Source organism: Schistocerca gregaria, chromosome 11 (genome assembly GCF_023897955.1).
Source record: "Schistocerca gregaria isolate iqSchGreg1 chromosome 11, iqSchGreg1.2, whole genome shotgun sequence".
NCBI lineage: Eukaryota > Metazoa > Arthropoda > Insecta > Orthoptera > Acrididae > Schistocerca > Schistocerca gregaria.
In genome coordinates this window covers 67,247,247-67,269,903 of record NC_064930.1, presented here as the reverse complement: position 1 = coordinate 67,269,903, position 22,657 = coordinate 67,247,247, and the positions used below count along the sequence as shown (strand labels likewise).

Genomic DNA, 22,657 nt, shown 5'->3' with positions numbered 1-22,657 from the left:
TTACTTTATCGACAATTATCGAAAATTCCGTGAGCAAAGATACTGACCGGGCACTTGTCTGCAACGTTTACAGCGTCCCATTTCAACGAATACTCAGCGAGACTTCTGTAAAACGTAATGCTGCGTAATTGCGTCTGTTCGTTCAATATATGGTCCTGGCCTTTTGTAGCATGCGTGTATACACTGACGGAAAAAAATGGCAACAACAAGAAAGAGCTGTGTGACATAAACAGAAGTTGATAGGCGTTTCTCTATGTCTGAAAGATGTTATCTATTCAAATTTGGGACCAGTCGCATAACGATGGTGCTAATAGCACCGCTATGAGGGTGCAAATCAGGTTTGCTTCAAATACAGGGTGATTCAAAATGAACATACATGTTTTAAGGCTTTGTAGCATTTATTACATTTAACTTACACACCAAGTTTCAGCCATATTGGTCTATTTCTTTGTGTTTGGCATTCGTGTGAATCAAGGAGTGATTCCAGAATGAGATTTTCACTCTGCAGCGGAGTGTGCGCTGATATGAAACTTCCTGGCAGATTAAAACTGTGTGCCCGACCGAGACTCGAACTCGGGACCTTTGCCTTTCTAGGGCAAGCGCTCTACCATCTGAGCTATCGAAGCACGACTCACGCCCGGTACTCACAGCTTTACTTCTGCCAGTATCCGTCTCCTACCTTCCAAACTTTACAGAAGCTCTCCTCTCTCTCAGTTTCAAGAAGTGATTGTCAAAAAAATGGACGAAAAAGGGGTTCCTGTGGTGACTAAACATTACTTTATGAAAGGCGAAACGCCTCAGGAGACTAAAGAGAAGCCTGATAAACATTACGGTGACTCTGCACCTTCGATTAGAACAGTTTGGAAGTGGTTTCAAAACTTTCGGAGTGGCCATATGGGCACAAGTGATGCTGTACTTTCTGGACGCCCTGTGGAGGTTACGACTCCAGAAATCATTCATCAAATCCATTCTATGGTTGCGGATGACATAAGAGTTAAGGTGCGTGAGATTGCTAGTGCTGTGGGGGTCTCCAATGAACGGGTACATAATATATTGCATAAACATTTGGACTGGAGAAAGCTATCAGCAAGATGGGTTCCGCGATTGCTCACGCTTGACCAGAAACAGAATCGTGTGAAGTATTGCAAGTGTGGTTTGCAGCGGTTCAGGAAGAATCTGCACGACTTTAAGCGTCGTTTAGTCCCTGTGGATGAAACGTGGATACATTACTACTGAGAACGAAGAACAATCTAAATAATGGGCCACCGAGGGAGAATCTGCACCAAAAAATGCGAAAACCATTCCTTCAGCCGGAAAGGTTATGGTGACTGTCTTTTGGGATTCGCAAGGGATAATCCTCATCGACTACGTGAAAAAGGGTAAAACTATTACAGGTGCATATTATTCATCGTTGTTGGACAGTTTGAAAACCGATCTGCAAGAAAAACGCCGGCGATTGGACATCAAAAAAGTTCTTTTCCATCACGACAATGCACCAGCAGACACCTCAGCAGTTGTGGTCTCAAAATTAATGAAAATTGGATTCCAACTCGTTCCACATCCCCCCTATTCTCCAGACTTGGCTCCCTCGGACTACTATTTGCTCCCCAATTTGAAGAAATGGCTGGCAGCACTAAGTTTTTATTTCAAATGAGGAGGCGATTCCAGCAACTAATAGCTATTTTGCAGACTTGGACAATACTTCGTACAACGCTTTTCTAATTTGTTGATCCCTTCCGAATACTAAGTCTAAAAGGAGACTACGTTGAAAAATAAAAGAGGATTACCCCCAAAGATGTAAGTAGTTTTTATTTCTGCACGGACTTTTCAAACGACCCTCGTATAAATAATACATCAAATGAAAGAGCAACTGTAACAGTTTTTCTTAAGTGTTCAATGTCAGCAACATCGTCACACATCGGGACGATAGGCGACTCTTTCCAAAACCTTGATCACTACGTCTACACTAATTGTTGTAACAGTGCTGTTTCTGAAGTCTATATCAGCTGGTAGCGGAGACAAATACACATCATCCTTTACGAACCCCGAAAGGCAAAAACCGCATGGGGTCAGATCGTGTGCAAACATTAAGATTGTTGTTGTTGTGGTCTTCAGTCCTGAGACTGGTTTGATGCAGCTCTCCATGCTACTCTATCCTGTGCAAGCTTCTTCATCTCCCAGTACCTACTGCCACCTACATCCTTCTGAATCTGTTAAGTGTATTCATCTCTTGGTCTCCCTCTACGATTTTTACCCTCGACGCTGCCCTCCAATACTAAATTGGTGATCCCTTGATGCCTCAGAACATGTCCTACCAACCAATCCCTTCTTCTAGTCAGGTTGTGCCACAAACCCCTCTTCTCCTCATTAGTTACGTGATCTACCCATCTAATCTTCAGCATTCTTCTGTAGCACCACATTTCGAAAGCTTCTATTCTCTTCTTGTCTATACTATTTATCGTCCATGTTTCACTTCCATACATGTCTACACTCCATACAAATGCTTTCAGAAACGACTTCCTGACGCTTAAGTCTATACTCGATGTTAACAGATTTCTCTTCTTCAGAAATGCTTTCATTGCCATTGCTACTCTACATTTTTTTTCGACCATCATCAGTTATTTTGCACCCCAAATAGCAAAACTCCTTCACTACTGTAAGTGTCTCATTTCCTAATCTAATTCCCTCAGCGTCACCCGACTTTATTCGACAACTTTCCATTATCCTCGTTTTGCTTTTGTTGATGTTCATCTTATACCCTCCTTTCACGACTGTCCATTCCGTTCAGCTACTCTTCCAAATCCTTTGCTGTCTCTGATAGAATTAGAATGTCATCGGCGAATCTCAAAGTTTATATCTCTTCTCCATGGATTTTAATACCTACTCCGAATTTTTCTTTTGTTTCCTTTACTGCTTGCTCAATATACAGATTGAATAACATCGGGGAGAGGCTACAACCCTGTCTGACTCCCTTCCCAACCACTGCTTCCCTTTCATTCCCCTCGACTCTCAAAACTGCCATCTGGTTTCTGTACAAATTGTAAATAGCCTTTCGCTCCCTGTATTTTACCCCTGCCACCTTCAGAATTTGAAACAGAGTATCCCAGTCAACATTGTCAACAGCTTAACATGAAGATATAAACATATAAAACTAGCTCTATCATCCAGCGCCTTGCGGCCAATCCAGCGGTCGGATACCACGTAGTTTAACCAGTAGCGTGCTGAGTTATGCCAGTGAGATGGCGCGCCAAATGGTTCAAATGGCTCTGAGCACTATGGGACTTAACTTCTGAGGTCATCAGTCCCCTAGAACTTAGAACTACTTAAACCTAACTAACCTAAGGACATCACAAACATCCATGCCCGAGGCAGGATTCGAACCTGCGATCGTAGCCATCGCGCGGTTACAGGCTGTAGGGCCTAGAACCGCTCGGCCACCCCGATGGCGCGCCATTTTGCTGCAAAGAAACACCAGTTACAGTTCCGTCGCCGAAAAAGTCGGGAGGGGTCTCGTTACAGCTGCACAATCTCGTGGGGATTTGCTTACCATATCTACATATATACTCCGCTAGGCACCAAGCGGTGTGTGGCAGAGGGCACAATTCGCATTGAAGTCATATTTCCTCCCCCCCCCCCCCCCCCCCCCTGCCTCCTCTGCTCACCTCGCGGATCGCGCAAGGAAAAAACGACTGTCTGAACGCCTCGGTACGAGCTCTAATTACCTTTATCTTTGAATGGTGATCATTGCACGTTCTGAAAGTTGGTGGTAATAATACATGCTCTACACCCTCGGCGAAGATAGGATTTCGGAATTTTGTGAGCAGCCCCTTTTATCGCTTCGTCTATTTGCTAGTGTGTCCCATTTCAAATTTTCTAAGAGACTTGTAACGCTCTCGCGATTGCTAAATGTACCAGTCACGAATCTTGCCGCTCTTCTTTGGGCCTTCTGAATCTCTTGGATCAGACACATACTGGTAAGGGTCCCATAAATACGAACAATACTCTAAGACTGTAGCAATTTCCTTTGTTGAAGGACTGCATCGCTTCAGAATTCTACCAATAAACCGCAATCTAGAGCTCGCCTTAGCCGTTGCTTGTGTAATGCGATCGTTCCATTTGAGATCAATTCGAATAGTCACACCCAGGTACCTCACGGATGTTACCGCTTCCAAAGACTGGGCATTTATTTTGTACTCGTACATTAATGGGGATTTTGGCTTTGATATACGCAGTATGTTACACTCACTAATATTGAGAGATAACTGCCTGTCATTACACCTCGCATTTATCCTCTGCAAATCCTCATTGATTTTTGCACGACTTTAATATGATGCTACTTTCCTGTAGATTACAGCATCATCGACAAACAGTCTACTGCCGCTGTCAATACAATCAACCAGGTCGTCCATGTAAATCGTAAAAAGCATAGGACCTATTACGCTGCCCTGGGGCACACCTGAAGTTACGCTTGTTTTTGCTGAAGTCATCCCATTCAGGACGACATACTGCTCCCTGTCTGTTAGAAAACTTTCTATCCAACTGCGTATGTCATCGGATGGACCGTAAGCGCGCAATTTTTCTAGTATGTAGGGTCTAGAGTTTGTAACAACTGTCAAGAACAAGAACGAATTGATTTCTTGAGACTGCGCGTGATAAGACCTTGACTCGTTCAACATGTTTTTCATTCATTCTTGGTCGTTCCATAGTCTTCGCTTTGCGCAACGGTATAGAAACAAATCTGTTTGACTTACTCTTTAATTTGATGCGTTATTTGTAACTGTAAGTTGAATGACACCAAGCGTTAAAACCCTTATATTCATTTTGAGATACCCGGTCGCGAGCGTTTGTTACCTTTCAGATTGGACGTGTTGTTCGATGTTAGTCAAGAATTCCTTAAAGGCGACAGAGACGACATTATAAACACCTCACTAAGCTTGAACGAGGTCGTGTAACAGAGCTACAACGTCCCGGATGTTGCTTCTGTGATACTGCAGAAACAAAATGGCTCTGAGCACTATGGGACTTAACATCTATGGTCATCAGTCCCCTAGAACTTAGGACTACCTAAACCTAACTGACCTAAGGACATTACACACATCCATGCCCGAGGCAGGATTCGAACCTGCGACCGTAGCAGCAGTGCGGTTCCAAACTGAAGCGCCTAGAACCGCTCGGCCACAGCGGCCGGCAGCAGAAACACTTACCAGGAATGCACATACAGTCACAAGAAGATCGGGTTCCGGACGGAGAAGTCACACTAATTCTACGTCTACGTGATTACTCTGCTATTCACAATAAAGTGCCTGGCAGAGGGTTCAATGAACCACCTTCAAACTGTGTCTCTACCGTTCCACTCTCGAATGACGCGGGCAACGGTGGGGGGGGGGGGGGGGGGGGGGGGGAAGGTAAGAAAACGAGCCCTGATTTCTCTTATTTTATCGTGATGTTCGTTTCTCCCTATGTAGGTGGGCGCCAACAGAATGTTTTCGCATTCAGAGGAGAAAACTAGTGATTGAAATTTCATGACAAGATCCCGTCGCAACGAAAAACGCCTATGTTTTAATGACTGCCACTCCAATTCACGTATGATCTCTGCGACACTAACTGCCCTATTTCGCGATAATACAAAACGAGCTGCCCTTCTTTGTACTTTTCCGCTGTCATCCGTCAGTCCCACCTGATGTGGATCCCACACCGCACAGCAGTACTCCAGAATAGGGCGGACAAGCGTGGTGTAAGCAGTCTCTTTGGTAGACCTGTTGCACCTTCTAAGTGTTCTGCCGATGAATCGCAGTCTTTGGTTTGCTCTACCCACAACATTATCTATTTGATCGTTCCAATTGAGGTTATTTGTAATTGTAATCCCTAAGTATTTACTTGAATTTACAGCCCTCAGATTAGTGTGATTTATCGCGTAATCGAAATTTAGCTGATTTCTTTTAGTACTCGTATGAATAACTTCACACTTTTCTTTATTCAGAGTCAATTGCCACTTTTCGCACCACACAGATATCTTATCTAAATCATTTTGCAAGTCGTTTTGATCATCTGATGACTTTACTAGACGGTAAATGACAGCATCATCTGCAAACAATCTAAGACGGCTACTCAAATTGTCACCTATGTAGTTAATATAGATCAGGAACAATAGAGAGCCTATAACACTTCCTTGGGGAATGGCGGGTATTACTTCTGTTTTACTCGATGACTTTCCGTCTATTACTACGAACTGTGACCTTTCTGACAGGAAATCACGAATCCAGTCGCGCAACTGAGGCTATAGTCCGCAGGCACGCAGTTTGGTTAGAAGACGATTGTGAGGAACGGTGTCGAAAGCCTTCTGGAAATCTAAAAATGTGGAATCAATTTGACATCGCCTGTCGATAGCACTCATTACTTCATGAATATAAAGAGCTAGTTGTGTTTCACAACAACGATATTTTCTGAAACCGTGCTATGTGTCAATAAATCGTTTTCTTCGAGGTGCTTCATAATGTTCGAATACAGTATATGTTCCAAAACCCTGCTGCAAATCGACGTTAGTGATATGGGCCTGTAATTCAGCGGATTCCTCCTACTTCCCTTTCTGCGTATTGGTGTGACTTGAGCAATTTTCCGGTCTTTAGGTACGTATCTTTCTGTGAACGAGTGGTTGTATATAATTGCTAAATATTGAGCTATTTTATCAGGATACTCTGAGAGGAACCTGACTGGTATACAATCTGGACCGGATGCCTTGCCTTTATTGAGTGATTTAAGCTGCTTCGTTACACCGAGGATGTCTCCTATGTTTCTCATCTTGGCAGTTATTCTGGATTGGTATTCGGGAGTTTTTACTTCGTCACGGTTTCAGAAAACCGTGCTTAATAACTCTGCTTTAGTGGCAGTGTCATCAGTGACTTCGCCGTTGTTATCGCGCAGTGAAGGTATTGATTCGGTCTTGCTTTATGTATGACCAGAATCTCTTTGTGTTTTCTACCAGACTTCTAGAGAAAATTTCGTTGTGGAAATTATTAAAAGCATTTCTCGCATTGAAGTACGCGCAAAATTTGGAACTGCTGTAAAACTTTGCCACCTTAGGGATTTTGCGTTCTTTTAAAATTGGCATGCTTTTTTTCGTTGCTTCTGCAACAACGTGTACCATAGGGGTATCAGTACCATCACTTATAAATTTATGTGGTATACATCTCTCAACTGCTGTTGATACTATCTCTTTGAAGACATTCCTCTTACATGATCAGAGGGAGAAGGCAATAGGGTTCGGGGTGTGGCTCTGGTACATCATGTTGTATCTGCAGCAGCAATATGAGCAGCAGTTGGCACCACTGTGACACAACATATCAGTTCCTTCATGGACAGCTACGAGAGGTCCTGTAGCAGGCATTGCAACTGGCCCCAATGTTGTTAAACGAGACCTGACTGGAGAGCAGGCTGGAAGGTTTGTTGTGTTTCCTGATGAAAGCTGGTTCTGCCTCAGTGCCAGTAATGGCCAGTTGATCTACAACCAACCTGCCTGCGTGCTATACACACGGGACCTACACCTGGAGTTATGGTCTGGGGTGCAATTTTCTGTGACAGCGTGGGCACTCTGGTGGGTTACCCCACGTACCCTGACTGCGAAATTGTGCATCACTCTAGTGATTCGACCTGTCCTGAGCAACATTCCAGAGGATATTTCTAGACTGAGATTTTCACTCTACAGCGGAGTGTGCGCTGATATGAAACTTCCTGGCAGATTAAAACTGTGTGCCGGACCGAGACTCCAACTCGGGACCTTTGCCTTTCGCGGGCAAGTGCTCTACCAACTGAGCTACCCAAGCACGACTCACGTCCCGTCCTCACACCTTTAATTCCGTCAGTACCTCGTCTCCTTCCTTCCAAACTTCACAGAAGCAAAGACCCCGAATTCGAGTCTGAGTCTGGCATACAGTTTTATTGTGCCAGGAAGTTTCATATCAGCGCACACTCCGCCGTAGGGTGAAAATTTCAGAATGAAAATTTCACTCTAGAAATATCCACTAGGCTGCGGCTAAGCCATGTCTCCGCAGGAGACGAGGTACTGGGGAATATGCCAGGAAGTTTCATATCAGCGCACACCCCGCCGCAGGGTGAAAATTTCACTCTAGAAATATCCTCTGGAATGTTGTTCAGGACACGTCGAATCACTAGATTGATGCACAATTTTGCAGTCAGGGTACGTGGGGTAGCGTTCTCGCTTCCCACGCCCGAGTTCCCGGGTTCGATTCCCAGCGGGGTCAGGGATTTTCTCTGCCTCGTGATGGCTGGGTGTTGTGTGATGTCCCTAGGTTAGTTAGGTTTACGCAGTTCTAAGTTCTAGGGGACTGATGACCATAGATTTTAAGCCCGATAGTGCTCAGAGCCATTTGGTACGTGGGGTAACCCACCAGAGTGCCCACACTGTTACAGAAAATTGCACCCCAGACCATAACTCCAGGTGTAGGTTCCGTGTGTATAGCACGCAGACAGGTTGGTTGTAGATCAACTGGCCATTACTGGCACCGAGGCAGAACGACTCTCGGTCCGGCACACAGTTTTAATCTGCCAGGAAGTTTCATTCCAGAGGATATTTTCCAACAGGATAACGCTCCACCACACCGCTCTTGTGACCCAACATCCTCTAGAGAGTTTCGAAATGTTGCCTTGGCCTGTTCGATCATCAGATCTCCAATCACACACTAATGGGACATCATTCGGAGACAGCTCCAGCGTCATCCATGAACAGCATTAACCGTCCCTGTATTGACCGACCAAGTGCAACAGGCATAGAAATCCATCACACAAGCTGACATCCGGCACCTGAACATAATGCATGCACGTCTGCCTGCTTGCAGTCAAAATTCTGGCAGTTCCACCATTTCACATTTGTAATGGCTTATGTCGCGCTTGTGTTGACCTGCGATGTTGCAGTTTTTAATCACTTGCAAATACAGGGTGAAGCGAAATTCGCGCTTTCGGGCTTCGTAGCGCGCGACTCATCCCATGCCAGCGATAAAAAAAATGCCTCCCACAAGATTTCGTCCAGCGAGTACATCTAGCAGAAAAAGGACAGTGGCAGTCTGGCAACACTGTAAGCACAAGAATATTAACTACCTATGACAAGAAAATTTACATGTGTTGTGCAGTTGGTGCAGTGGGTAGGGTTGTGAGTTAGCATGCAGGAGGTTGCCGGTTCAAACCCTGAGTTGTGGCGCTTTTTTCTTTTATTTGCTAAATTCATTCTGACATTTCATACTGTAATATATACAGTTTCTTACGTCACATATATCCTAAATTTACGATGTTTTGTAATGCTGAACACAACAGATACGCGTTTAGACAAATAAGAAATAGACCGTTGGAACAATTAATGGAACCATGGCGGTAACACACAGAACTAGTAACAGAGTTTGGACATTGTTTGCAAACCGTGTTGCTAGTTCTGCTGATAACGTAAGACCCTAAAGAAATGTAACCGACCTGACCTAGGCAAGAAAAATAGTTGGTACTAATCAATGTGACCACTAGAGGAAGGTACAAAAAGAACAGGTTTCCCATTTCGTACATGAAGTGATGCGATTAAATGCGAGCCGACGATGTGGAAAGGGCTTCTTTCACAGCTGACCAACGTTCCATTTCTACAATGGTAGTAATGCTCTTACAGAGGACCCACTGCTATCGCTGTTGACGATTAAAATGCCAGATACCGTGCCACCTGGACTACATTTACCAAATAAAAAAACTATGCTTGAACCCAGGATCGAACCTCCTGCATGCTGACCCAAAACACTAGCCACTGCACCACCTACTGTGTGTTGACACAGGTAGTTATTCTACAAGTGGTCACAGTGTTGCCAGATTGCCACTCTTCAACGTCCTTTTTGTGCTGTATGTACTCTCTGGACGGAATTTTGTGACAGACATTTTTTTATCGCTGGCACGTGAGGAATCGGCGCTGCGAAGCCCGAGTGCGCGAATTTCACTTCACGCTGTATTATCTGGAGAAATGGATCCCCAAAATTTCATTATGTTAATTTCATTTTGGTGGTGCATCTTTTCCGTCGGTATATTTCCAGAATGCCTGTGATTGTATTAAAATTGCGTTTAGGACAAAGTAGTATGAGAATGGAGAAAAAAATAAATAAAGTGAAACTTGGAAGGTAGAGAGAGAGAGGTACAGAGAGACTCTTGAAACTAACTTCGTAGCTTTAGCTGATGACCTAGCAATCTTAGTACAGAACCTATAAGATGTAAAATGGGTAGGACAAAAAACTGGATTACAATATTGAAAAACCCTATATGTGACCAACGTAAAAGGTACATACATATTGTTTCAAAATACGAAAAAATTCAAACTTTTCCCTAATTTAAATACTTCAGAGAAATAGTCCAGCCAAGTGCTGTGTACAAAGAGACTAACATAAAAAGAGGCACAGAAACGAACATGGCGTTCCACTTAACGACAGATACAACACAATATCGTTATCTATTAAAACAACACTGAAGCATAACAGTGTTGTAATTAGAAGTGGGTGTACTTATTGCGCAGAATGCCTCGCCATAGTTAAGTAACTTGGAGAAGATGCATAGAAAAAAATTTTTTATCAGCTCTTTCCTGAAGATGGCACAATAAGTCAAAAACTAAGTTGAAATAATCAAAAATCAGTAGAACGAAACCAGCATACTCTTTATTCAACGTTAATATTTAGCGTTAAGTATGGAATTTTTCTAGCAAGAAGTAATGGAAGAATCCATAAATAAGAAAATGACGAGGAAAATGAGAAGAGACAAGGAGGCGTAAAAAAAAAAAATTGGAAATTTGTGGTAAGGTCTTATGGGACGAAACTGTGAAAGTCATCGGTCCCTAAGTTTACCCACTACTTAATCTAACTTAAACTAACTTACGCTAAGGACGCCACACACAGCCATGCCTGAGGGAGAACTCGAACCTCGGATGGGGAAGCCGCAAGGACCGTGACAAAACGTCTCAGATCGCGCGGCCAAGGAGGTGCAGGAGAAAACAATGAGAAGTGAGAGGATTAGACTTTCAAGAGAAATTAGGTAACAACAGATTGATCAAAAAGTAATAAAATTACAGAATGAGATTTTCGCTCTACAGCGGAGTGTGCGCTGATATGAAACTTCCTGGCAGATTAAAACTGTGTGCCGGGCCGAGATTAGAACTCTTTGTAAATTCGAATTCTTTGGGAAAAAAGTCCGAAAACTCACATCCATGGTTTATAGAAATTAATAAATATCTACAGCAGTTAAAAAAAATCATAGAAAACAAATACTGGCTGTGTGGCATTCAGTGGAAAAAAGGTGGAGGGGAAGGTATAAAACCTCAAGAGCGACGGTGTTACAGAAGAAAACACAAAAGAAGAGAGGAAGTGCATGGCAGAAGAAAGAATAACAGAGCGCAGGAATGAATACGTAATGGTAAGTAAAAATGAAAGATGAGACATAAATCAGCTATTCACGTGGTCCTGAGCTAGTCAAAACAAAACAGTAACAATGAAATATGTAGCTGTGGCACTCGGTATGATAAAAAGGCCTGGTTTGCCTTTTGCTTGTGTCATTTGCGATAGTCCGGTTATCACGCAAACAGCTGAAAGCATAACGCAATGCGACGGAAGGTAACGCAACATTTCATATTTTGCTCCCAGCCTTCGGAAACGGAAGAACGACGACATGTGTGTACTCACCGGAACACGTGTGGTGTTTGAGAGGGCAGGACGAGGCGAGAGAAGGCCGAGTACGAAACGCGCACAGAGCAGCTCGCGTCGAATGCAGCTGGCGTGACTTCGCGATGTTGGTATGCGTAGCAGAGTCACTTACACAACCGACACCTCACCGCTAGCTGCGCTGCGCAGCAACTGAAAGGCGTCGCTTGTTGATAACGCTTATATGAGAGGATAGCGTGGCGGGACGGCGCATGCGCAGTTGGGAGCGTCCCGGGTAAAGCCGGGCACACTCGTCCGTTTAGACCGGCCGTGTTAAACGGCGGAAGAACTCTTGCCATAATAGAACGCTGACCTCTGTGATACTATGTCGGTAAGGGTTACGTAAAACACCGACTGCGTCTTCCTACCGGAGTTTTTTCCATTACGTGACGATAATTGTTAGGAGTTCGGCATACCAGCTCCGGATAAACCATATTTCCGAACCGGGACAAAAACCAGAATGTGGCGCCTCCCTCCCCCTCTAGCGTTTTAGACAGGACATCAAAAATTTAAAGGAAATCAATTTTTCAAAAATTCATTTTGAAGCGCACATCTTTCCGAAGAGTTTGATGTATACACTACTGGCCATTAAAATTGATACACCACGAAGATGACGTACTACAGACGCGAAATCTAACCTACGGCAAGAAGATGCTGTGATGTGCAAATGATTAGCTTTTCAGAGCATTCACACGAGGTTGGCGCCGGTGGCGACACCTACAACGTGCTGACATGAGGAAAGTTCCCAAGCGATTTCCCATACACAAACAGCAGTTGACTGGCGTTGCCTGGAGATACGTGGATGTGATGCCTCGTGTAAGGAGCAGAAATGCGTACCATCAAGTTTCCGATTTTGTTGAAAGGTCGGATTGTAGGCTATTGCGTTGCTCTAGATCCGATGACTGTGAGCGGATTATGGAATCGGTGGGTTCAGGAGGGTAAAACGGAACGCCGTGCTGGATCCCAACGGCCTCGTATCACCAGCAGTCGAGATGACAGGCATCTTATCCTTACGGCTGTAACGGATCCTGCAGCCACGTCTCGATACCTGAGTCAACAGATGGGGACGTTTGCAAGATAACAACCATCTGCACGAACAGTTCGACGACGTTTGCAGCAGCACGGACTATCAGCTCGGAGACCGTGGCTGCGGTTACCCTTGACGCTGCATCACAGACAGGAGCGCCTGCGATGGCGTACTAGACGACGAACCTGGATGCACGAATGGCAAAACATCACTTTTTCGCACTAATCCAGGTTCTGTTTACATCATCATAAGGGTCGCATCCGTGTTTGGCGACACCGTGGTGAGCACACTTTGGAAGCATGTATTCGTCATCGCCATACTGGCGTATCACCCGCCGTGATGGTATGGGGTGCCATAGGTTACGCGTCTTGGTCACCTCTTGTTCACATTGACGGCACTTTGAACAGTGGACGTTACATTCCAGATGTGTTACGACCTGTGGCTCTAGCCTTCATTCGATCCCTGCGAAACCGTACATATCAGTAGGATAATGCCCGACTGCGTGTTTTAGGTCCTGTACGGGCCTTTCTGGATACAGAAAATGTTCGACTGCTGCCCTGGTCAGCACATTCTCCAGATCTCTCACCAATTGAAAACGTCTGGTCAATGGTGGCCGAGCAACTGGCTCGTTACAATACGCCAGTCACTACTCTTCATGAACTGTGGTATCGTGTTGAAGCTGCATGGGCAGCTGTACCTGTACACGCCGTCCGAGCTCTGTTTGACTCAATGCCCAGGTGTATCAAGGCCGTTATTACGGCCAGAGGTGGTTGTTCTGGGTACTGATTTCTCAGGATCTGTGTGAAAATGTAATCACATTCCTAGTATAATATCTTTGTCCAATGAATACCCGTTTATCATCTGCTTTTCTACTTGGTGTAGCAATTTTAATGGCCAGTAGTGCAAAATGTGCATTTTCGGGGAAATGTACGACATGTTATTTGGTCATAAGTGTGCCAAAGTACAGTGCACGCTTCTTCACAGAGCACTGTTCTATCGCATATGTCTGTATTTCGCTCTGTATAATTCAAATGTGTATCCTTTGTAATGGAAGCTATCAAGCCTATATTCAGGACAGTAGAAATGAAAATACCCTGCTCCTGGTAGGCCGGTTTGACATCGCTCTTAGCCGGCCGCTGTGGCCGAGCGGTTCCAGGCGCTTGAGTCCGGAACCGCGCGACTGCTACGGTCGCAGGTTCGAATCCTGCCTCGGTCATGGATGTGTGTGATGTCCTTAGGTTAGTTAGGTTTAAGTAGTTCTAAGTTCTAGGGGACTGATGACCACAGATGTTAAGTCCCATAGTGCTCAAAGCCATGTGAACCTTTTGAACATCCTTCTTTAAAAAAATCTCGCAATTAATACTGGTTGGGATTATTTGTGACCGGGAGAATGAGAACTCTTCAGAAAATTTGCGCTCTTTATTGCCTATTAGCTAGTAACTTTCTCTTTCGTGTGACACAAAATTATAGGAAACATAAAACCAGTGAAGACAAGAGTCAAGCATTTTTTCCAATCCTTAGGTCTTCTAATCAAATGGTTCAAATGGCTCTGAGCACTATGGGACTTAACATCTGTGGTCATCAGTCCCCTAGAACTTAGAACTACTTAAACCTAACTAACCTAAGGACATCACAAACATCCATGCCCGAGGCAGGATTCGAACCTGCGACCGTAGCGGTCGCTCGGTTCCGGACTTTGCGCCTAGAACCGCGAGACCACCGCGGCCGGCTCTTCTAATCTTGCTACAGCTCTACACGCCGTGCTTTCCTTTCTGCGAAAGGATCCATTATCTCATCAAAGTTCGTCAAACGGCTTGCTAGATGAAAAATCAAAATGTTGTCTACTACTGAAAAAGCCGATATATGAATAGTACCAATGACTAGTGTGGTTTCTCGATTTGATTATTTCTGATGTATCACTGTCTGCTAGATAAAACGAAATAGGCCTTTATAATGTTGCAGCAGTTGAGGCATACGCCAAACAAGCGAGGCTGGTTTGATGCAGCTCTCCATGCTACTCTATCCTGTGCAAGCTTCTTCATCTCCCAGTACCTACTGCAACCTACATCCTTCTGAATCTGCTTAGTCTATTCATCTCTTGGTCTCCCTCTACGATTTTACCATCCACGCTCCCCTCCAATACCAAATTGGTGATCCGTTGATGCCTCACAACATGTCCTACCAACCGATCCCTTCTTCTGGTCAAGTTGTGCCACAAGCTCCTCTTCTCCCCAATTCTGTTCAATACCTCCTCATTAGTTATGTGATGTACGCATTTTATCTTCAGTATTCTTCTGTAGCACCACATTTCGAAAGCTTCTATTCTCTTCTTGTCCAAACTATTTATCGTCCACGTTTCACTTCCATACATGGCTACACTCTATACAAATACTTTCAGAAAGCACTTCCCGACCATTAGATCTATACTCGATGTTAACAAATTTCTCTTCTTCAGAAACGCTTTCTTTGCCATTGCCAGTCTACATTTTATATCCTCCCTACTTCGACCGTCATCAGTTATTTTGTTCCCCAAATAGTAAAACTCATTTACTACTTTAAGTGTCTCATTTCCTAATCTAATTCCCTCAGCATCACCCGACTTAATTCGACTACAATCCATTATTCTCGTTTTGCTTTTGTTGATATTCATCTTATATCCTCCTTTCAAGACCGTTCAATCGCTCTTCCAGGTCCTTTGCTGTCTCTGACAATTAGTGTCATCGGCGAATGGATTTTAATTCCTACTCCGAACTTTTCCTTTGTTTCCTTTACTGCTTGCTCAATATACAGATTGAATAACATCGGGGAGAGGCTGCAACCCTGTCTCACTCCCTTCCCAACCACTGCCTCCCTTTCATGTCCCTCTGCTATCATAACTGCCTTCTGGTTACTGTACAAATTTTAAATAGCCTTTCGGTCCCTGTATTTTACCCCTGTCACCTTCAGAATTTGATAGAGAGTATTCCAGTCAAAAGATTTCTCTATGTCTACAAACGCTAGAAATGTAGGTTTGCCTTTCCTTAATCCGTATCGTCATATCCTTCCATATAATTTGTGTGATGTCCACGTTTGTTCTGCTTCCTCTTTCGAGCAATCAATCTTGTCATCGCTAATACCGTAACTATTCCCGCCATTGTGATAACTCATTCTCTGGTTAACTTCACTGATCCTTCCAGAATTACCGGTTTTGTTATCCCGCGTTTATTCGCCGGTCAGGCGTTGTTACATGTTGGTACAACGCGTTTTGAGCGCTTTTCCGAAACTAGAACTTAAACGGCTGCTGACTGTGGGGTGTACACCTGGCCCTTAGTAATGTACTGGCAAAAAATTCCTGTCGAAATTAAATTCTTTTGGATACACCGAGAAAATAATATGTAACCTTTCTTGCCTGTTATTCCTGGCAGTCGTTTACTTTCACTCTGGCAGTCTGAATCTGTGGATAATTATAACAACGCTTTTCATTCGCACACCCAATCAACCACATAAAAAAAAAACAGCGATTGGCATTCACCCGCTCGGGTTTATTCGGCTCAGCGCGGAGATTCCCCTGGTAGGTAGACGTAGAGAAAGTTCAGAGAAGGGCAGCACGTTTTTTACTATCGCGAAATATGGGAGAGAGTGTCGCAGAAGTGATACAGGATTAGGGCTGGACAACATTAAAAGGAAGGCGTTTTTCGTTGCGACAGAATCTTCTCACGAAATTCCAATCACCAACTTCCTCCTCCGAATGCGAAAATATTTTGTTGGCGCCGACCTACAAAGGGATGAACGATCACCAGGATAAAATAAAGATATAGGAGTTCGTTTGGAACCTCCACTTAGAAAAATTTATGAATGATTGTGCTGATAAACCCCTTATGTTATTTGATTTTCAAACAGCTGAGCAGAACTGGACATATTCAGACATTTCGTTCTTTACTTATTCTGATCAACACTCAACTGAAACACAATATTTCTAGCGCAACGCAATCTGACTTTCAATAATCCCTACAAAAGAATGGCCCTGGCTAACAGTAACCTATACCTTTCACAAATCACTTACCTCACCAAAAATCTTCCTTACTCGAACTACTGCAATACAGCGAGCGCCACTACTGCCAGCTAAATAAAAGATTCAAACTACTGAAGGCACTAACTACTGATAGGTATAGTTAGCAAATGAAAGATTTTGATAGAGAACAAACAATGTTATAAGAGGTCCATGGTTAAAGAATTTGTTGCTACCGCACTGGAGCAGACGTAATTCAATGGATTGCTCACGCGCTGCCTGCGATATGTAAGCTAGAAGAGAATCTGAGACCAAAGAGCAGTATTGACTGCAGTACGAACTGTGTAGCAGTAGCAGTTAGTTGTTGGTAGCGAGCAGTCGTGTCTGGTGTATCGTGTTGGCTGGGCCGGTCGTGTACAGCGATGGCGGTGCCTGAGCGTTATAGGATAAGGTAAAAGCAGCCTCGCGCATATGTAGTATTGTTACATCAAGTCCCATGTAAATGTTTTTAAAAAATCTGTTAATAATAATCTTTCTCATAAAAAGTAACTTTTGACATTAATCTCAATTTAAAGAATTCACTAATTTCTCCAATCCTTGGCCATCCCGATTATTGAAAAGAAAAATCAGTTCTTTCCTTTTATATAAGACAAATCTATCGGCCGGCATTGCACTTAGCTGCGGCAGGAAAATTTCTTATAGGAGCAGATATATACGCGTTATCCGGCGATCTGATTAAGGTAAGATTCTTCAGTTTATTCAGAATGATGTATCAGGGCCATGGCGCAGCACTGCTGACGTCCAAAATTTACCAGGTTAACTTGACTGTCAATTCTCGAAAGGTTATAAGTGACCCACAAAACATATATATATATATATATATATATATATATATATATATATATATATATATATATATATATATATACCGTCTACCACACACCATTAGGTGACTTGCGGACTGTTATGTAGATTTAGATGCAATAGATAACGTCCGAAGATACACGAGGCTTTTCGCGGATGACGCCGTTGTACACAGAGAAATCGCGTCGCTGGAAAATTGTAGCGAAATACAGGAAGACCTGCAGATTACTCGGTGCAGGGAGTGGAAATTGACCCTCAATACAAACAAAGGTAAAGTACATATCCTCGGTGTAACAAAGCAGCTTAAATCACTCAATAAAGGCAAGTCCTCCGGTCCAGATGGTATATCAGCCAGGTTCCTCTCAGAGTATGCTGATACGTAAGATCCATATTTAGCAATCATATACAACGACTCGCTCACAGAAACATCCATACCTAAAGACTGGAAAATTGCTCAAAAAAAAAAAAAAATGGTTCAAATGGCTCTGAGCACTATGGGACTTAACATATATGGTCATCGCTCCCCTAGAACTTAGAACTACTTAAGACTAACTAACCTCAGCACACAACACCCAGCCATCACGAGGCAGAGAAAATCCCTGACCCAGCCGGGAATCGAACCCGGGAACCCGAGCGTGGGAAGCGAGAACGCACGACCACGGGATGCTGGCGGAAAATTGCTCAAGTCACAGCAATACCCAAAAAGGTAAGTAGGAGTAATCCGCTGAATTACAGGCCTAAATCACTAACGGTGATTTGCAGCAGGGTTTTGGAACATCCACTGTGTTCAATCGAACATGATGAATTACCTGGAAGAAAACGATTTATTGACACATAGTCAGCACAGTTTCAGAAAATACCGTTGTTGTGAAACACAACTAGCTCTTTATACTCATGAAGTAATGAGTGCTACCGACAGGGGATGTCAAATTGATTCCATATTTTTAGGCTTCCAGAAGGCTTTCGACACCGTTCCTCACAAGCGACTTCTAACCAAACTGCGTTCCTACGGAGTATCGCCTCAGTTGTGCGACTGGATTCGTGATTTCCTGTCAGAAAGGTCACAGTTCGTAGTAATAGACGGAAAGTAATCGAGTAAAACAGAAGTAATATCCGCCATTCGCCAAGGAAATGTTATAGGCTCCCTATTGTTCCTGGTCTATATTAACGACATAAGAGACAATCTGAGTAACCGTCTTACATTGTTTGCAGATGATGTTGTCATTTACCGTCTTGTACAGTCATCACATGATCAAAACGACTTGCAGAATGATTTAGATAAGATATCTGTATGGTGCGAAAAGTGGCAATTGACCCTGAGGAAAGAAAAGTGTGAAGTTATTCACATGAGTACTAAAAGAAATCAGCTAAATTTCGATTACGCGATAAGTCACACAAATCTGAAGGCTGTAAATTCAGCTAAATACTTAGGGATTACAATTAAAAATAACCGAAATTGGAACGATCACATAGATTACATTATGGGTAGAGCAAACGAAAGACTGCGATTCATTGGCAGAACACTTAGAAGGTGCAACAGGTCTACTAAAGAGACTGCTTACACCACGCTTGTCCGCCCTACTCTAGAGTACTGCTGTGCGGTGTGGGATCCGCATCAGGTGGGACTGACGGATGACATCGAAAAAGTACAAAGAAGGGCAGCTCGTTATGTATTATCGTGAAATAGGGGAGATAGTGCCACATACATGATACGTGGATTGGAGTGGCAATAATTAAAACAAAAGCATTTTTTGTTGGGACGGACTTTGTCATGAAATTTCAATCACCAGTTTTCTCCTCCGATTGCGAAAACATCCTGTTGGCAACGACCTACATAGCGAGAAACGATCACCACGATAAAATAAGAGAAATCAGGGATCGCACAGAAAAATTTAAGTGCTCGTTTTTCCCGCGCGACGTTTGAGAGTGGAACGGTGGAGAGACAACTCGTAGGTGGTTCATTGAACCCTCTGCCAGGCACTTTATTGTGAATAGCAGAGCAATCACGTAGATGTACATGGATATAGAAAGATCTGTTATTGTATGATTACACTATTACAGAACACTCATTGGAAGCAGTTACTTCTCTAAAATACCCAGGCGCAAGTGTACGGACTCATTTGAAACAGAACGACCACATAAAATTAATGACCGGCCAGGCAGATGCCAGACTGAGAATCACTCGGAGAATCCTCAGTGAGCGCAGTCCTTGAACTACGGAGGGAGCTCTTCCGAGCTGTGTTTCAATATTTCTCGTGAATATGTGACCTGTAAATCGAAATGCCGTGTGACTAGGGCCCCCGGTTGGGTAGACCGCTCGCCTGGTGCAAGTCTTTCGATTTGACGCCACTTCGGCGACTTGCGCGTCGTTGGGGATGAAATTGTGACGATTAGGACAACACAACACCCAGTCCCTGAGCGGAGTAAATCTCCGACCCAGCCGAGAATCGAACCCGGGCCGTTAGGTATGACATCAGGGGCGGACATGGGACCTGTACTAGGACGGCTGATATTTTTTAAAAAATATCGAGGATACGAGATATCGATATCTAAAATATATAGCTATCGGATTTCGATATACGGGAAAAAAGTAGCGACGTATCGCCATCATGACGGTAAAAATATCGACGCACCTGCGTATAAAAAGATCATCTGAACATTGTAAAGATACTGCCGGTATTAGAGCTGTATACTTAAGTATTGATTTATTATTGTATATTCTGTACATCAACAAGCTAGCAGCTTGCCTATTCCCCTCATGGCAAGAAATGAAAGGAATACGATGCACGCTCTTGCTTGGCGTTAACCAATTTGCCTAACGACGGTAACCGCATTGAAGTGGCACGATAGAAGGGGTCCGTGGGTCCGTCGTTCGGTTTCCTCACGTACTGGATCTGTACGGAACACTCCGTGTCGACTTCCCTGTTTTCTCGTATCTGCAAAGATCAGCGACCTAGCATTTGCATTCTTTTACTTTCATATTATTTTTCTTTAACGCAACTGGTGTGCTATTTCTTCACATCGGGTATCTTGTTATTCCACGCAGACACCCCACCCCCGTCGCAATCAGCCTTCTTCTTTCTGCCACCTGCGCCATCGGACTTCTTCTTTCTGCCACCTGCACTTGCTTCGTTCAAAAGAACAATTCCAAATATTTACCGAAAAATTTGAAAAAAAAATATAGTATAAAATAAAAGTATTGGTCTCGCGATATTGCCGTTCTGATATCTATACATTCGGAAAAGATTGCCAATTTATATATACAGGGTGGTCCATTGATAGTGACCGGGCAACATATCTCAGGAATTAAGCATCAAACGAAAAAACTACAAAGAACGAAACTCGTCTAGCTTGAAGGGGGAGACCAGATGGCGCTATAGTTGGCCCGCTAGATGGCGCTGCCGTAGGTCAAACGCACATCAACTACGTTTTTTTTAAAATAGGAACCCCCATTTCTATTACATATTCGTGTAGTACGTAAAGAAATATGAATGTTCTAGTTGGACCACTTTTTTCGCTTTGTGACAGATGGCGCTGTAATAGTCACAAACGTATAAGTACGTGGTATCACGTAACATTACGCCAGTGCGGGCGGTATTTGCTTCGTGATACATTACCCATGTTAAAATGTACCGTTTACCAATTGTGGAAAAGATCGATATCGTGTCGATGTATGGCTATTGTGATCAAAATGCCCAACGGGCGTGTGCTATGTATGCTGCTCGGTATCCTGGACGACATCATCCAAGAGTCCGGACCGTTCGCCGGATAGTTACGTTATTTAAGGAAACAGGAAGTGTTCAGCCACATGTGAAACGTCAACCACGACCTGCAACAAATGAGGATGCCCAAGTAGGTGTTTTAGCTGCTGTCGCGGATAATCCGTACATCAGTAGCAGACAAATTGCACGAGAATAGAGAATCTCAAAAACATGGGTGTTGAGAATGCTACATCAACATCGATTGCACCCGTACCATATTTCTATGCAGCAGGAATTACATGGCGACGAGTTTGAACGTCGTGTACAGTTCTGCCACTGGGCACAAGAGAAATTATGGGACGATGACAGATTTTTTGCAGCCGTTCTATTTACCGACGGAGCGTCATTCACCAACAGCAGTAACGTAAACCGGCATAATATGCACTATTGGGCAACGGAAAATCCACGATGGCTGCGACAAGTGGAACATCAGCGACCTTGGAGGGTTGATGTGTGGTGCGGCATTGTGGGAGGAAGGATAATAGGCCCCCATTTCATCGACGGCAATCTAAATGGTGCAATGTATCCTGATTTCCTACATAATGTTCTACCGATGTTACTACAAGTTGTTTCACTGCATGACAGAATGGTGATGTACTTCCAACATGATGGATGTCCGGCACATAGCTCGCGTGCGGTTGAAACGGTATTGAATAGCATATTTCATGACAGGTGGATTGGTCGTCGAAGCACCATACCGTGGCCCGCTTGTTCACCGGATCTGACGTCCCCGGACTTCTTTCTGTGGGGAACGTTGAAGGATATTTGCTATCGTGATCCAACGACAACGCCTGACAACATGCGTCAGCACATTGTCAATGCAGGTGCGAACATTACGGAAGGCGAACTACTCGCTCTTGAGAGAAATGTCGTTACACGTACTGCCGAATGCATTGAGGTTGACGGACATCATTTTGAGCATTTATTGCTTTAATGCGCTATTTACGGGTAATCACCCTGTAACACCATGCGTTCTCAGAAATGATAAGATCACAAAGGTACATGTACCGCAATGGAACAACCGAAATAAAATGTTCAAACGTACCTGCGTTCTGTATTTTAATTGAAAAAACCTACCTGTTACCAACTGTTCGTCTAAAATTGTGAGCCATATGTTTGTGACAATTACATCGCCATCTATCACAAAGCGAAGAAAGTGGTCCAACTAAAACATTCATATTTCTTTACGTACTACACTAATATGTAATAAAAATGAGGTGTTCCTATTTTTAAAAAGCGCAGTTGATATCCGTTTTACCTATGGCAGCGCCATCTAGCGGGCCAACCATAGCACCAT

At 43.7% G+C, this 22,657-nt stretch overlaps 1 protein-coding gene and 1 non-coding gene across 2 annotated transcripts in view; both read right to left on the bottom strand.

The window, feature by feature from the left end:
• The window catches only part of LOC126295112 (probable cytochrome P450 6a14), a 368,581-nt gene extending 356,704 nt beyond the window's left edge, over nucleotides 1-11,877 (bottom strand). The window contains exon 1 of the mRNA XM_049987370.1: nucleotides 11,703-11,877. The gene's annotated coding sequence lies outside the window, so the exon portion shown is untranslated. The remainder of the gene's footprint in view (nucleotides 1-11,702) is intronic.
• On the bottom strand, nucleotides 553-627 carry Trnas-aga (transfer RNA serine (anticodon AGA)). The gene has a single exon. It is a non-coding gene; the product is annotated as a tRNA-Ser (tRNA).
• Nucleotides 11,878-22,657: the final 10,780 nt, after the last annotated feature.